The sequence below is a fragment of the Balaenoptera borealis genome, assembly GCF_965194805.1.
Source record: "Balaenoptera borealis genome assembly, chromosome: 3".
Classification (NCBI taxonomy): domain Eukaryota; kingdom Metazoa; phylum Chordata; class Mammalia; order Artiodactyla; family Balaenopteridae; genus Balaenoptera; species Balaenoptera borealis.
Genome location: NC_138866.1, coordinates 48,287,965 through 48,304,307, shown reverse-complemented (window position 1 = coordinate 48,304,307; position 16,343 = coordinate 48,287,965). Strand labels below are relative to the sequence as shown.

At 41.4% G+C, this 16,343-nt stretch overlaps 1 protein-coding gene and 1 long non-coding RNA gene across 7 annotated transcripts in view; one reads left to right on the top strand and one right to left on the bottom strand.

Annotated features, from left to right (window-relative positions):
- The window catches only part of LOC309625419, a 606,027-nt gene that overhangs the window by 259,953 nt on the left and 329,731 nt on the right, over nucleotides 1-16,343 (bottom strand). The window lies entirely within an intron of this gene.
- FRMD6 (FERM domain containing 6) overlaps nucleotides 1-16,343 on the top strand; it is a 260,583-nt gene that overhangs the window by 94,884 nt on the left and 149,356 nt on the right. For 3 of the 6 annotated variants that reach the window (XM_082384834.1, XM_082384831.1, XM_082384830.1), the window contains exon 2: nucleotides 198-261. The exons of the other annotated variants lie outside the window; for them this stretch is intronic. The gene's annotated coding sequence lies outside the window, so the exon portion shown is untranslated. The remainder of the gene's footprint in view (nucleotides 1-197; nucleotides 262-16,343) is intronic. 6 annotated transcript variants of the gene reach the window in all.

Here is a 16,343-nt window from a genome sequence, read left to right as displayed (position 1 = left end):
TTGTACTAGTCACTATGTCAATCCAGTTGCATCTTCTTCATCTGCAAATTTGAGTTGCTCATAAAAAGTGAGGTAGAAAATACAAGTCATATATCCTTGGGGTAATGGTGTTTACTCTGTCCAAAGTGAATATGAATTATAATGATAGAGTAATTTACATTTCCTCTCTTGATTGCCTCTTATCTTTCTCTCAACAGTCTTTCCATCCATTTCTTTTCTCATGAAGCTTCTTCTGGTTGGAAATTTACCAAATTTCACCAGGTAAGAAGTACTAAGTGTGAACCTGTAAACCTTGTTTCAAAAGAACCCAAGTTTAGGAAATCCAAAGATGGTGTCAGCTTTGGACAAATATCTAGAATACAAAGTGGGAAAGATCCATCAGGATTCCCAATCATTTTGGAGCAGTGGTTCTGAAAGTGGGGTCTCCAGACCAACAACATCAGCATCACCTGGGGAACTTGTTAGAAGTGCAGACTCTCAGGCCCTCTCTTATGCTTTAACAAACCTTCTAGGTGATTCTGATGCACCTACAAGTTTGAGAACCACTGTCTGAGATAGGTGTCCTGGACCAAAGGTACAGAAAATGTCTCCTCTGGATTGATGGAATTTGATGGATTTGATATCTCTTCTTCCTTTCTTTTCTCCATTGCCTTTTCCTCCTTCCTGCAGGTTTATCCATTCCTCATTTAGCAAGCCAAAGTTGGCTCTGCAAAATCATACTTTCATTACAAACACACTGTCTTTATGACAACTTAAATGCTAGTATGGGACTCCATCAAACTAAGTATTCAGTAGAAGTTATCAACTAATTAACTGATTTAAATCCTTGTTTAGCTTTGAGAAGGAAAGCTTCTGTAAGTCACAGAAGACAGAGTTATAAAAGGGTGCTCATTTTCTAAGGTGGTTGCCTTTTATACCTGGTATCCATAGGACATTCTCTTTACAAGGAAAGTTAATATTTTTATGTGGGCTGAAGGTGTTGAATTGTTATCGCTGGAGTCATTTGCAAAGGATTGTGTTGTCCAGAAGGAGCTCATGTTCTCGTGCAGTGTTAAGAATATGTTTGAGGTCTATACATTATCCATTATCTCTAATTCCAGTAGCCAGTCTAGATAGCTGCCCAGCAGCTATTTCATGTCCAACCTTACTATAATTTGGTGTAACCCTGGGCATACTTATGAATTATCTGCTAAATCTAAAAAGAATGTGAAGGAGGATGCTGTCATTCTGAAATCATTGCTAAATGCTGCCCCCATAATGTCTTTGCTTAAGATACCCTTCATTTGCAAAGATACACATGGTTTCTTCACTATAGCGTGTAATTTCTTCAGCAAGTAGGCAGCAGAGTCTCTAAGACTCAGTTTCCTTATTTGTAAAGTGGAGATAATAATCCAATTACTTGTTAGTATTGTTGTAAGAAATAATGAAGATAATTCAGAAGCACTTAGCACACAGTGCCTGACAATAAATCTCAGCCATGATTAAAGATAATTTTATTAATAGAATTGTAAGTTCAAAAATGTCACATCAGACCTCATCCCATTAAAAACAAGCGCATAGGGAAGAGATCAACTGTCTCTCCCTTGCATGACTCTACCACAACTACATTGTATTTTCCGTGGAGATTTGTTGCTGTTGTTTTCAGCTCCCTGTTTTCTGTTCTCCTAGTTCCTTGGCCAGTGCTGGGACTCTAGCATGGGGCCAGGGAGAATTAGGAACACGATTAAGTGTAGAAATCCATCATCCATACCCCACCTGTAGGACTAGGAGAGCACAGAATAGTGCCTGCTATTGGTTCTTCTAATACCCACCAGCCCTTTGGAGCAAAATCCAAAAGTCCAGCTGGATGACCCATGTATATGCATCAGAAAATCAAAGGACCTGAAGAGGACCTTGAAAGGTGATTTACCTCCCTAACCTCTGTTTAACATACAAAGCAAAGGATGCATCCAATTTTTATAGATTTCAGGAGAAGGGAATTACCCTAACCTTTTATTAAATGCTAATATTGATAGATAAAAGTTTTATATAATTATGAAATGTCATTTTGGCATAAGTTTAAATATTTCTTAGAATATGCTAGAAAGACCCATTTCCACCTATGACAAATTACCCCTTAGATGGCTTTGGCGAGAGAAGGGATGCAGAGATAGGAGAGGAGATTCTTGGAAGAGAGGTATGTAAAACATTAGTATTATGTGAACATCCAATAAACAAGAGATTTCTGAGTTTGAATTAGTGACATGGAGAAATGAGAAACATCTGGAATCTGTACTTATTTTGCTGGTCAGAAACACAGTTTTGAGGTCCTTTGTTGAATTGTTGACTTTGTAAAGACTTATTAAAAACAAATGCCTAAGGTGACTGAGAAGAGAATGTAGTTGAATTCAGAACACAAAGTCCTTAAAGGGAACGCCTCCATTTCGAAGAGTTTTTACTTGCCATCAGCTAAAGCTTAATGCTGTCTCCTCAAATGAATCCTTTTGTTCCATTTCAACACACACTTGAAGAGTCAAAGGCTTACAGACACATTTGAAATTTAATAGTAAATTTTTGGAGAGAGAGAAAGGGGACTCGTTTTCTTCATATTCTTCAGTTATTTTATATGATTCTTCCATAGCCACCCCCTCCCTCCCCCATACAAATACATACCTAAGAAAAGGGGATCTACCTAGATGCTGGCCCTTACTTTTATTATGGACACAGCTGAGATTTACAAATGAGGTTGTTTCCCTCTTTGGTTTCTGAGGAAGATTAGTTCTATGGAGAGGCTTCTAGCCGAGGCAGACCAGGGAGTACAGCAAGGGGGTATAGGTTAAACCCCACTATGTTCTCAGATGATGGTCTCATGTGCCCTTGCTGGGGCCATAACTAGTCACTCACTAGAAGGAAAGCAGGTGTTCCAGGCCAATGAGGTGGTCTTGTGTTGGAATTCTGAGGGGACCACCTCTCCGAATTATTTCCTGCCGATGCCCTGCCATGTCTTTTATCACCCCTTCTGCCTGTACAAGGCAAGGGAGAAGGAGGGAGGGAGGAATGGTGAAAAGGGACAGAGGAAATATCTTGAGGTGTATATTCCAGGAATACTCACCTCCCTCATCAATTTGCTCCTCTCCCCACGTACTTTTCAAAAAAGGAAATGTTGTGAGGAGGCAGATCTCAGGGAGGCCATAGAACGGAATTGTACATTTGGCATCACAAGCTGTGATAATGAAATTCTGGTGTCGTACTGAATTCCCAGGATGGTGCTGCTGAGCTAGCCTTGCGCTGGTCTTTGTATTCAAGTTACGGTAATAAAGGCAGTCCCCATGTCTCCTGGTTTTTTATACCCAAGTTATTAAATTCAGGAGTGTGGACACCTTACTTTATAGGAGGCAAGGTGGAGGGCAGATGACCACTTGCCAAGACCATCATCCTCATAAAAGAAGCAAAGGGAAACCATTTGTGCATCAGACCACAGGCCTGGCTGTTTCTCTAGCCAAGTAGCCTGACCCTAAAATGACAACTAGGGACAGTTGTTGGGGGGGGGGAGGGAGGGAGAGGGGAGATAAGGTTGCTTTCTATGAGGCATTCCCAGAATCCCACAATATTTAGCTATTGTTAACTTCATATCCTCTTCAAACTTTTTTTTTTTTTTTTTTTCTAATCGGAACATCTCTTTGGATAACAGTTTCCATAGAATTACTAGCCACTGTGTGACTTCATGATTTTTTTCACTTATGCAAAAGCTACCTTTACTAATCTTTGGGGAAGGTCCGTGCTGTGCTCACCCTGCCTTATCCTTTATGGTTTTGTAAACATCAGTCCTTTCTGCTTTCAGCCTTCATTTTTTCAGACTGAAAGGTGCCATAAGTCCTCCCTCACCACAGGTCCTATCTAGTTCCCTCTTCTGGACATGCCCTGGAGTTTATTGCCCGAAGCATTCCAAGCATAGAACAGAGTATATGCGAAAATAGAATATAAATATTCACAGAGCCTTTAAAAATACCCCAGAAAAAGAGATCTAAAAATCTCTCTTTTTAGATTTATATGCATTTTTTATTACTAAAATAAAATGTAAACCTGTTGCTTTTATGTAAGGCCGATTTGGATTTTTTTCATCATGGTCCAGAGCGTATAAAAATAACTCTTTTATGCCTGGAGAGGTGATACCCCATTGGTCACCCTGAATGGCTACCAGGAACAGGCTTATTAGTTCTACTTTATTGCTGAGAATGGCTGAAATTTTAATTTTAAGATTCAATTTATTATTTACATTTTAAAATACAGCTTACATTTTAATTTTAGGATCCAGAGACAGTCTAAAGTAAAAATTTGGAGGAAAAGAATTAAGGTGGATTAGTGATTCTACCTTATCTAACGAGATGATTTTTTAAAAGACAGGCTGTGACTATAAAGGTGACCTTGTCTGCACTCCTAGGGCATCAGGAGTTTTTGCATCAGCTCGGGGTGGTGGTGGAGGCACGTGGCTTTCACTTTCTCCCAAGGTGCTCCGCTGTGGAGGGCAGTGGGATTTCCCTTCTGGGGCCTCCAGAGGTGAGGGCTATAGGAAAGTGTCCTCCATGGACTTGCGGTATGCCTACCAAACTGTTTCCTTGTTCACCAGATTTACAGAACTTAGAGATTTTACAGAACTTTTGGTCATAAAATATTTTCTTTGTGAAACCCTCAGAGATTTGCTTTCCTTCTTCACCACAATGGCAGGAATGCAGAGCTTTCCCATGATTTTTTAATGGGATTCAGCTGCCCAAACTGCAGTGCCTTCCGCTATGTCTCTGCCTCATTTTTCATTTGCAGATGCCAGGAACTAACACTCCCTCTCTCTCTGTCTCTCTCTCTCTCTGTGTCACACCCAGCAAAAGCTCATGGACATGAGCTGCATCTTTATGAACATGGACCAATGAGTAGGTATTCCCAAATGGAGCAATATCACCTTATTTCAGGCAGTTTCTGGTCTGGTCTCACATTCTATAAGAAAGTAGATGTCCATCGGAGACACCTGTCAGCACCAGGCAGCTGGCAGCAAGTGGGTGTGGCCATGAGCCAGAGCAAGTCCAGCTTGAGCCCTGTGGTCAGCAGTGAGGAGAAGAGCGGCCCACAGACTGGAGACCAAGGGGAGTGAGAACAAGCCAAGGGTCTGAGCAAGCCTGGCATCCAAGACTGAGGAGAATGGTCCATAGGAAGAGTATCCGAGACCAGGGCCCTCAGGGTGTGCAGGAACCAGAGGGACAAGGCATAAGGAAGCACAAAGCAAGCTTATGTGCCAACATTGATGACGGCATTCTAATCATTTCCTGCTTCAGGATTTCTCCTTCTTCCTGTAGTGCGGACAGCAAACCCAGTATAGGTGGGAACAGGAACTGGGATGGGGAACACAGGCACGAGGTGTTGAATGTACCTCTTAGCGACATCATGACAACACAGAGAAAGAAAAGGTCTTTAAAAGCACAATATGAACATTAACGTAGTTTGCCAAGGCAATTCACGCCGACTGAAAATTCCTCTGTCTTCTAGCCTCACACATGCCTATCTCACCTCTTTTTTTGAAGTAGAATGCTTTCAAAATGTTTTTATCCTATAAAATTCAACATATGGCCTCCTTTTATGACAGAGCTTTTCTGGTCTCCGTAAGTGAGCATCACCCAGTATGTCCTTCCAGCCCTGAACTCGTGTCCTCCATCTTTTCTTTGACGCTCAGCATGTTGTCCCTTGGCCCAGTCCTCAGGGTTTCCTTTTTCCCTCATCTGGAAAAACCTCCTCTGTCTTCATAGTCCTGATCTGGGCGCACTGCAGACAGGAACTGCCCCAGAGCAAATTAGTTACTCTGACCATCGTGTCTGGTATGTTGTCATATGGAAATGTCGTATGGAAAACAGGTCCTGGTCCTGATTCCATCTTTCACTGGCCATGTTAGGCAAATCCCTTCCTTTCCCTGAGCTTCTCCTGACTACTCCTTTGAGCTGTTGTAAGAATCAAATGAAATAATGGAAGGGGGAGGATTATAAATTTTAAAGCACCACAGAAGGCATTCTTACAATAAAATGTGGATCCTTGGCTCACGTTGTGGTGGAGCTGAGCCTCCTCCAGTCATTCTTTCAGCTGCTTGGTGTAACCCCTGGTGAAACAGTAACCATTGTCACTAAGTGGCATAGGTTTCAGCACATCCTTTGTTTCTTCTTTGGCTTTCACAAGGCAGTCGCATCTGCCATGAACTGATACTTCTCAGAAGGGATGGGGTGGAAAGACATATAGCTAAAAAGATTTGGGGCCTCTGATTAAATGAGACATCTTAGGAGTCATTTTGACTCCTCCAACCCAGAAAAGAACAACCACAAGTATGACAAAACCCGTAGTAGAAACAGCCAAGAGCCTAGCACCGTGGTTCTTATCATTTGAAATTTCCACTCATCCATATTCCGTCTCGTAGGCACCATCATCATGAACATCAAATTTAACTGAGGTCCTACTAGTTTGATTAAATTTCAACACGTATTTTTGCCTATCAAATATGTGCCAAGCCCTATGCTAAGTGTATAACGGTGAGTAATTTACAGATTCTTCCTTAAGAAACTCACGTACAGATAAACACACATGTAAAAAAAATAATGTTCAATGTGATCTTTGCTATAGGGGAGGTATATTCAAAGTGCTGTTGGGGTGTAGAAGAGGGAGCAACTCAACTAACTGTATGGAAAGTTGCAGAAGAGGTAACGTGAGTTGGTGCTTCAAGGATGAGTGGAAGTTGGTTGAAATGAGTACGATGCAGTAGTTCAGTACAGGAGCTGTGGGTCCACCCTGACTGGTTTAGATCCTGACTCTGCCACTTCCCAGCTACATAACTTGACTTATGGACTTACCTTTTGATGCCTCAGTTTCCTCACCTCTACAATAGGTATGATACTAATAGAGCCTACCTCAAGGGTTATCATGAGCAGAAATGAGGTAAGGCACGGGGAGTGCTCCGAGGAAATTCTGTCATATTATTAATCACTCAAAGAGTAATAGCCATTATTGTTGTTATTATTGCTCTTTACTTAGTGAACAAGCAAGAAAGAGATTCCTGGAGCTCTTAGAGACTTAGTCTCTTTTTTAATGTGTGTTTTTTTTTTTAACTTTGGGTTTATTTATTTATTTACTTATTTATTTATGGCTGTGTTGGGTCTCCGCCTCCGTGTGAGGGCCCTCTCCAGTTGCGGCAAGCGGGGGCCACTCTTCATCGCGGTGCGCGGGCCTCTCATCATCGCGGCCTCTCTTGCTGCGGAGCACAGGCTCCAGACGCGCAGGCTCAGTAGTTGTGGCTCACGGGCCCAGTCGCTCCGCGGCATGTGGGATCCTCCCAGACCAGGGCCCGAACCCGTGTCCCCTGCATTGGCAGGCAGATTCTCAACCACTGCGCCACCAGGGAAGCCCGAGACTTAGTCTCTTAATTGACAAGATTCATTATCATTCATGATCATCATTATTATTAGTAATAAGAATAAAGCTAAAATTTAAATGCCATGCCCTAGACACTTTATATATATGTAGCTTGACTTAATTCTTGTGATAATCCTGAGAATCAAAAAGTTTACACTGAAATATCAATAGCACCATAAAGAATATGAAATGAAAAATAAATGCACAAAGGGTGGGTGAAAGAGAATTACATAAGAAGGGATATTAATAACTTAACATAAGGAGGCAAAAGTCAAAGGGATTTCAAAATGGTGGGTTTAAGCCAAATGAGGTCCCTGGCATGAGTTTGTTTTTGTTTGTTTTCATTTTTGCTTTGTAATTTTCATTGTTTCTTTGTATGTTCATTGCCTCTAAGCAAGGAGTACCCTTTACAATTTGCTTCACTTCTCACCACTCATCTCATGCCCAGCCGTGAGAACATTTGTGACATGCTAACAAGAATCTAGAACTTGAGTTTGGCAATTGCTCACATTTGTTGAATGATGTTTTCATGCCAGGCTCTGTGCTAGGTGCTTACAGACACATGATCTATATAACATCCTAAATGAGGTATGATTGTCCCCAGTCTTTGGGTGAGGAAACTTGAGTCAAAGAGAGGTTAAGCCTTTAAAGAAGGACAGGATCAGAGGCAATAAAGCAGGAAAGTGCATGACTTGCTCTGAGACCCGTTCTGCTGGAAAGGAGGATCCATATAGGGGAGTAGTATGAGTTTAGGTGGAAGTGGTTGGATGACCTTGAATACCAGGCTTAGGAATTTGAATGTGGCTACAGGAAGCTAATAAATGATAGGTTTCCTTTTCTTCTTTACTGCTTTATGAAAACTCACCCACAACAAATACGTAGGCTACCACAGGGTTCACTCTGAAGTGGGAGGGGTGCCAGGAAGTCTTGAAGATGTTCGTTTCTCTTTGGAAAATGCCCCACTATACGCAGGGACAGTCCTTCACCTCTCATGCCAACGTAAGGGAGGAGGGACCTTCCAGTAAATATTCTCAGTTGAGTTTTCTTCATATATTTATATCATTTTAAAAAAATGACCACCCAGCTTCCCTCCCTGGGTTCCAATCCTTGAGATCTGATGCTTAAGCCTTACACTGCAGAGTGCCCTCAAAATCAAGAACACATTCCTTAACCTTTGGTTCCAAGAAGTTCTTCATGATGTTGCTCCTGATTACCTCTCCACCCTCAACTCCCTCCACTCCCATGACGTATCCCAACCATACTGATCCTACTAAGCCAAATTTTCTGCAAAAAAAAAAATCTTCATCATGCCACACACCACCCCCTAATCTCCATAATGCTTTGCACTTTGGGGCATGACTTCTCACTAGAAATGTGTTTTTTGTCTACTTTAGACCATAAGCTCCCTGACGGTAGAGACCCTTGTTCTCTACTGATTCCTGCATCTGACATCCAAGCACATAGTCAATGCTCAACAGCAGTTTGTCAATGAATGAGTAAATGATTAAATGAGAGAAGAAATGTTCTAATCCCCTGGTCCTTACTCACTGTGGGACTCTGGTCTTCAACTTGTTAGTGGGTTTTCCTTCTCTAACTGTCTACCTGTCCCTAGACTGCACCACCAGCTTGGTCACTGATTTCCACGTCACTCTCTCAGTCTAATGTATTCCCCACCCCATTCACAATCTGACACATGCACACACTCACCACCATCAAAAACGACAGCAAAACTTGTCTTCTGTCTCTTTTCTGGTCGCCTCCCTTTGCCAAAACCCATTGTTACCTGTCAGAGTTCTATTACCCACGAACTGTTCCTTGGTCTCACAGATCCCATTTCCCTCTTAAATCCAATGATTACGTTTCAATGGACTCGACTGGAAAAAAGATACAGGGAAGGGAACCCTAACAATATCTTTTTTTTTTTTTAATTTTATTTTTTATTTTTGGCTGTGTTGGGTTTTCATTGCCGCGCACAGGCTTTCTCTAGTTGCGGCGAGCTACTAGGGTACTCTTCCTTGCGGTGCACGGGCTTCTCATTGTGGTGGCTTCTCTTGTTGCAGAGTACGGGCTCTAGGTGCGTGGGCTTCAGTAGTTGTGGCACCCGGGCTCAGTAGTTGTGGCGCACGGGCTTAGTTGCTCCGCGGCATGTGGGATCATCCCGGACCAGGGATCGAACCCGTGTCCGCTGCACTGGCAGGTGGATTCTTAACCACTGCGTCACCAGGGAAGTCCTCCTAACAACATCTTGATGTTTTGGCACAGTTGTTGGCAGCTCCTGGAGTAAAGGGGATGTGTGTGCTTATTATTATTATTTTTTTAATGTATAGTTAATTTGAGTTCTGTATTATTTATTTATTTATTTTTGGCTGTGTTGGGTCTTTGTTGGTGCGCACGGGCTTTCTCTAGTTGCGGTGAGAGGGGGCTACTCTTTGTTGCGGTGCGCAGCCTTCTCATTGCGGTGGCTTCTCTTGCTGCGGAGCATAGGCTCTAGGCACTCGGGCTTCAGTAGTTGTGGCTCACGGGCTCTAGAACACAGGTTCAGTAGTTGCGGCACAGGGGCTTAGTTGCTCCGTGGCATGTGGGATCTTCCCGGACCAGGGGTCGAACTGTGTCTCCTGCATTGGCAGGCGGATTCTTAACCACTGCGCCACCAGGGAAGTCCGGGATGTGTGTGCTTATAGTATGTGTGTATGTTTGTGATATAATGACCCACAGCTGGGAATGGTCTGGCTAAGTCTCATGGAATGAATAGCCTGGGAAGAATGTGGATACATCTGCCTGCCCGTTGGAAAGGGACAGGCCCTAGATGGGCAGTCCCAGCTGTAGGGGCTCAGGAGTTCTGCCCAGCAGACCAAACCTGATAGTCTAATACTAGCAATAATAATGTTAACAGCCTAATTGCTATCACCTATGTGCACTCCCTGTGTTCCAATCACTGTGTTCTTTACATAGGTTTGATCCACTATTTCTCACATCAACCCAATAAGTTGGGAGCTCTTATTACTCCTATTTCATAGGTAAAGAAGCTGAGGTACAGAGAAGCTAAGTAGCCTGCACAGGATCACACAGTAAGTGACAGAGCCAGGATTTGAACCCAAACATTCCAACATCGGAACTCCATTCAGTATGGAATCGTTCAAAGCAGGTGCCCCATGATCACTGAGAGTTAGAATGTGGAAGCAACACACACATACACACAACCACAATTTGTTTTTACAGTATAACTCTCACAACTGGGGAAAACGGAAGGCTCGTTAGATCTTACAGAATATGTAATGAGTAAAGAGAAAGGATAGTTAAAAAAAGTATCTCTCAACAGGCTGCACTTCTCAGCATGTTTATAAATTTGTAAATGCATTCCATTATACATATAGGGAGAACTGTGGAGCACAGGGCTACCACACATTGTCCTGCATGCGGAAGGTGTTCCCTGCAATTGTTCAGTGCACACACTGATCAGCCTTACATGGTGGGCCCCAATGCCCATAAATTAATATAGGGGCCAAATGGAAGCCTATTATGGGGCTTGAGCTAGTGTGGACTTAAAAAACGAAATAAAAGGGCTTCCCTGGTGGCGCAGTGGTTGGGAGTCTGCCTGCCAATGCAGGGGATACGGGTTCGAGCCCTGGTCTGGGAAGATCCCATATGCCGCGGAGCAGCTGGGCCCGTGAGCCACAATTACTGAGCCTGCGCGTCTGGAGCCTGTGCTCCGCAGCGAGAGAGGCCGCGATGGTGAGAGGCCCGCGCACCGCGATGAGGGGTGGCCCCCACTTGCCGCAACTAGAGAAAGCCCTCGCACAGAAACGAAGACCCAACACAGCCATAAAAATAAATAAATAAATAAACCCAAAGTTTAAAAAAAAAAAAAAAAAAAACGAAATAAAAGAAAATGTGGAAATGGTAAACCGACTGTCACAGGACCATGAAAAGCAGATGTCTATCCCACAGTGGCTGCAGAGTCTCTCTGCCACCACACCTTCCCATTCAACTGCTATATCAATGTACCACTTAACCTGACGCTGTGTCCCACACACATCCTTCCGTACTGCCCAGGCTGCATAAATGTTTCTCCTTCCTCCTCAACCTCTCCCCCATCTTTACTTACTACCCTCTTCTTCAAGACCTAGACATGCACCCATCCATCATTCATCCATTCATTCAACAAACATTTCTGGAGCACCTACCATACCCTAGGTCCTCAAGTAGATGCAGAGTGACAAAGATGAGTATGGCATCCTCACCGTCAGGCTGCTCCCAGTTTAGAGGGGGAATTAAACAAATAAAGCAAATTCTCTCCAGGAAGTTTTATAATCATTCTCTCTTTTTTTTTTCCCCAGCTAGAGGAATTCTCATGTTTTGGAAGCATTTATTGTGCATATCCTTATGGATTAAGTAACAATTTGAAACACTTAAAGCAAAACAAATACATTGTAGAGAAACAGAGAAAATATTGTGAAAGCTGTAAATCAGTAGTTTATATGTCTGCATCTCTTCTTGGTTCATTTTGTAAAGAGGCAATAAAATGCTAAGTTAAAGCTCAATCTGATTTTCTCCAGCTACTTGCCAAATTTTTGACATCACATGCTACTGTGTTTCCAGGCTTCAGGAAGTCAGTTGAGCAAAAGAAACTTATGCTCCATTCTAGCCTGCAAATGATTCCTATTTTTTCATTAAATGTGTGAGGCTTGAACTAGACAGCTATACATAGTGTGAAAATAATTTCATCCCCAAACACATAAAGTAACAAATTATCTATGGAACCACAGCAAGCAAAAAACTTTTTTAAAAAAATCCTCTGCTATGAATATGAAATCCCAGGTGGCCATACGTGTTCCATTTGAGACGAGAAGGCTTATCTTAATAGACTGTAAGCTCCTTTAGAGCAGGAGCTCTGTCTTATTTGTCTAGCCCAAGCATTCAGCTTAGGGCTCAGTAAGTATCTGTGAATATGTTATACTACTGATCAAAGTGGAAGTCTGTGTCATTCTCTGATGTCTTGTCAGACTCCCTAATATTCTGGAGAAAGTGGCATTAGAGTTTTTTCTGTTTGGGCTTTTTTTTTGCAGGGGTGGGGTCGGCGAGCAGAAAGGGAATTGTTTTGCTGTATTTTTTTCAATTGAAGTATAGTTGATTTACAATGTTGTGTTAGTTTCAGGTGTATAGTAGAATGATTCTTTTTCAGATTCTTTTCTATTATAGGTTATTACAAGATATTGAATATAGTTCCCTGTGCTATATAGTAGGACCTTGTTGTTTATTTTATATATAGTAATATGTATCTGTTAATCCCAAACTCCTAATTTTCCTGCCTACTGCTTTCCCCTTTATAAGTTTTCTATGACTGTGAGTCTATTTCTGTTTTGTAAATAAGTTCATTTGTATCATTTTTTTAGATTCCACCTATAAGTGATATCATACGATATTTGTCTTTCTCTGTCTGACTTACTTCACTTAGTATGATCATCTCTAGGTCCATCCATGTTGCTGCAAATGGCATTATCTCATTCTTTTTATGGCTGAGTAGTATTCCATTGTGTGTGTGTGTGTGTATATATATACACACACACATACCACATCTTCTTCATTCATCTGTCAATGTTTTATTTTTGAGCTATGTCATAATCCAGTGGAGACCAGGATGAAATCAATGACCTTGTCTATCAGGTTAGTTTAGATATTGACCCACTGATCATCCCATTTGATGAGTAGGGCCATTAAATGATCTTATCTTCCCTGTGATCAGCACTCAAAATAATTGTATTCCCAACTGTAGTACACGTATTACCTTAAAGTTTTGCTGTACTTTCAACTCAGGAATTGTAACCAACCCCTTCTACGGCTCTGGACCTCACATCTCTTCTAAAGGCTGTGCAAAAGCTACAAGCCTTCTCACCACCCTGTACTACTGCAGCGCTATGCCCTGGTCTGGATTCCCTGTGAGATCCACGTACAAACAGGAAGTGGCTTCTGAAGCCATGCTTGGTCTGAAGAACACAATATATATGTCATCTCACCTTCAATAGAATGTAATCTGTAATGTCACAACCCTCTTCCTGTCCAACTTGGCATTGGCATTTTGTTTGACTTGGTGGTGAGAAACATAAAAACACTTTGTGAAATTTTCCTTCCAGAGCACTTGTTAAGGGAGCTTGGTTGCTTACGGGAAATTCCTATTGCTTAGCATCTGTGAAATGCCCCTTCAGTCCATTAGTGAGAAGGTTCAAGGCAAAATAAACACATTTCATTTTGACCATATTTAGAACTCACAATAAAAAGGAGTAAAAAGATAAGTTGATGAAATAAGGAAATTTTAATCCTTATTTTCCACACATATTTTTCACTTTCTCCCCTTTCCTGTAATAACTTTTTAACATAATGGCACTCATATACATTTTTAGAGGATTTTCATTTTATTATGTATTGAATTACATAGTGCCAGTAAATCCATAGAAATTCACATCCCCAGCTCTTACAATTTGGCTATAAAGATTCAGAAAGAAACCAAGACATTAAGGAGAAGCCAGGGTCTACAGCTGCAAGGTCTTATATTTGTTTATGTCATAAACTTCTTCATTTGCCAAACCAAAATTGTTTAAACTTGCGGTATATCATGTTGGTCCCCGCTGACTGCCTTCAAGTGTGTGTTTGGAAGAGCATCGTAGGGTGGCCATGCTCTGAGTTCCTTTCTCCACCCAGGCACCAAATCCTCTGAATTCTACCCTGTCATCCACCAGGGCAGGTGGGGACTGCCGCATCATCTCTATGCCAATGTTCTTCTAATGACATAGTGACAAAGGGGCCCTTATTCATCTGAAACAGACTCAGTTTTAAACTTAGGCACTCGGTGGTAAAAGGAAGGCATTTTTTTTTTAAAGAAATGTGTTGTTAAAGATGTATATCACATACTCAAGAGTTGTAGTTTTCTAGTTCCTGCTTATACATTATTTCTGTTTTCCTATTTTTTGGTCCATCACAGGGAATAAATGTGGTTTTTCTTCCTGAACAGTAGAAGAAATATACTGTCCATTCTGAGAGTCATGATTAGATGCCTCCTACAAGCCAACTCTTCCTAAAAGTAAAAAATACCCATAAATATAGAGCTGGTATTGGATTGATTTTTGTTCTCTTGTTTTTCCTGATCCTCCTGCAAAACAAGTTACAGTAAGATAGAAACTAAGTAAACTGGCATGCGGTATATGAAAGACGTCAGGTGTATTTGGGCTTATTCCTCCAGAATTATATAAAACTGATCTTTATACCTGCTTCTCCTTCCTGTTAAGGCTGATGGTAACTCATGCATTTTTTCACTCATTTACTTAATTTATACATTCATTCAAAGTTCTAACTAAGAACCAATTGTTTGCCAGAACATGAAAAAAATAGAAAATAGTGACGATCCTTGCTGCTTCCTTGGGGAGACAATATCTACATGCACGAAACAATTTAATTCTAAGATTTATTTAAAGTGTGTGAAATTTACTTGTAAAAATAATAATAGATGACATTTATATAGTGTTTACTATGTGCCTGAAACTCTTTGTGTTTTTTATATATTAATATGTATATTAATCCTCACAACAATCTTGCCAAGTAGCTTCTATAATGATCCCATTTTACACGTGGTGAAACTGAGGCATAGAGATGTTGACTAACTAGCAGCTAGTAAGTAGCAGAGCCAGGATCTGAATCCAGGTAATCTGGCTCCAGAGTCTAGGCTCTTTGGCCACTGCCTACCATGCACGTACATTTTTTTTTGAAATAGGAACAACTCATTATTTAATCATTTTTAAATCATTTTTCTGAATCATCCGCAGAGAGGCGTTGATTATATTTAAAATTTCAACCTGAAGGATGTATAAATATACATCATGTTAGTCATGAATTTTTAGTTTTTAAGCTTCTAGTTAACACTGTTTTCACATTTTATTGTGATTAACATTTGTGGAAAAGAAGTAAGGTACAAGATGCTCAGGCTCTGTATAGAACACATAAATCAAGCCATCAGAATTTTACTTATTTCTTTTTGCCTCTGTTTTTATAGTCTGTGACTGTTAAGAGTACATATAAATCACATTTTTATTTAGGGGGGACCGTGCACATGCATTTTATGTACAATGAAAATGTTGTAGCCAGAGGTCCCTCAGGGAAGCCCTCAGTGGAAGAAGATACGGTTCTTGAGCAGAACCTTAGTGATGGTGTAAGGTTTAGGCTATGAAGAAGGTAGGATTGGACTTTCTGGGAAGCAAGAACAGCAGGAAGAAAAGCTGGGATTTGGAAATGATTATAGCCTGATAGGAGGAATGACTGTCTTGCACAATAGTGTGAGAAAACTTTTATAGGGGGCCTTGAGCACCAGGCTGAAAAGTTCAAACAAAAATCCAGAGACAAGTATAAAAGCAAAGAATTGACTCATTCGTGCATTCATATAATTACAGCACTGGAAGGGACCTTGGTGAGCATCCATTCCAACTCCTCCTTGTATCAGTGTAGAATCTAAAGATCCAGAGGTCACTCCCAGTGTCACTTACCTAGTGGTAGGGCTAGAACAGAGCACAGCTGTCCGGATTCCTCATTTAACGTCATTTCCAATGTTTCAGGCCACTCTGGGAAGTTCACGGGGCAGAGGCATTTGGTTCAACTCAGAGGCATTTGGTTCAACTCAGGCATTTGGTTTTCTCCGAAGAGAAAGAGGCAGGGCGACCTGTGAGGCAGTATTGCAAAATTCAGGTGAAGCACAAGAGGCTCAGTGGAGATGGTAAACTTTTTGAGAAAGGATTGAGGGAATTTGATTGGGTATCACTAATAAAGGGATGGAAAGTGCCAAGGTGCCTCCACATTGGCATAACTTTGAAAGAAATAGAGAAATTGGACAGAGATGTCTCTTGGGCATAGAGATGATTAGTTCAGATCATCTGAACTGATCTGTG